This window comes from Atta cephalotes, assembly GCF_000143395.1.
Source record: "Atta cephalotes unplaced genomic scaffold scaffold00042, whole genome shotgun sequence".
NCBI lineage: Eukaryota > Metazoa > Arthropoda > Insecta > Hymenoptera > Formicidae > Atta > Atta cephalotes.
Genome location: NW_012130106.1, coordinates 538,460 through 539,911, shown reverse-complemented (window position 1 = coordinate 539,911; position 1,452 = coordinate 538,460). Strand labels below are relative to the sequence as shown.

Below are 1,452 nucleotides of genomic sequence, written 5' to 3'. Positions count from 1 at the left end.
TAAGTAAGTTAGTCTCTTTCTTCTTCTTGTTCTCTCTCTCTCTCTCTCTCTCTCTCTCTCTCTCTCTCTCTGTCTCTCTATTTAAATGACCGTTTCAATTAAAGAGTCCATTTAGAATAAGAGACCGTTCCATTTAAAGAGCTGAGAGCAGAAATTTGGAGGGAAATATAACATACATTGTCCATTTGGTAAAGTGTTATGTGAAAAACCTCAAGAGATCAGTTTCGTGAAAAAATAAAGTGAAGTGAAAAAGTGAAATAACAAAGAAAACCGAGCAAGAAAGTTTTCTTTTTGAGAGAATAGTTAACTTATATAATTATATAGATTAGCAATTCTTTTGGAACAGCATTTTGATCTTAGTTCTTTGTTTCAGATGCTGTGTCAACTCCAAAATATCTAATTTGTAGATGGTTGCAATGGATACGAACATGTGGAAGGCTCGACTTAGAACCAAAAGAATATGCATAAACCAGAATTGTTGTTGCATTCCTATTTGCATTCCGAAGAAAAATGGTACAAAATAAATAAAATGAGAGCTCATCTTGATCCAGATGCCATGCCAACAATAGTTTTTGGATCAGAATGTGGGAAGTGAGTTTCTATTTATAATTTAATTTATTCTTTAGTGATTGCAAAGTTTGTTTTTATATAATAGAGATATAAAAAGGAAAATGTAGTTTATTTAAAAATTAATTCAAAAATAATTTATATCTATGTAGTCACTTTAATAAGTGATAAAGAGCAAAACAATATTTTAGTTTTCATTTATTATTACAAATAATTTATGTAATCAGGAAATGATAACTATCTCTTTTCAAAGAAAACACATTGACATGAACATTGAAGACGAAGCAGAAACAAATAAGTATGTTAAATTTAAATGCTTTGTATTTAAATATTTTTATCTGTATATAAAATCTATATAATATATACCTATATATATATATATACATGTATATATATTATATGTATAAATATTTATTTGTTTATTATATATATTATGTTATATTATATTATATATTTATATGTTATTTTATTTTCAAATGTTTTGATATCATATATTTTTATTGCAGAAACATAGATAGAGAATCTGAAAATAAAATAATACAGGAAAAAAATAGGTAATAAATAATACTTTCTATTTTTAATAAGAAATTTAATGTAATAAAATTTTATACTTTCAGCAATATGGAATCAGCAGAAACGCAGCAGAAGTATCTGGAGAAATACATGGAAACCGAAGTAGAAACAAATAAATATGTTATATTGAACTATTTTATATTTAAGTAATTTTTTCTATATATATATATATATATATATATATATATATATATATATATATATATATATATATATATTATTTATATTATATTATTATTATTAGTAAGTAATATAGTAGTAGTAGTAACGTACGTACGTAACGTAAACGTAAAAACTAAAAACGTAAAAAGT

At 24.0% G+C, this 1,452-nt stretch overlaps 1 pseudogene; it reads left to right on the top strand.

Annotated features, from left to right (window-relative positions):
- LOC105622250 overlaps positions 1–1,452 on the top strand; it is a 3,961-nt pseudogene that overhangs the window by 2,049 nt on the left and 460 nt on the right.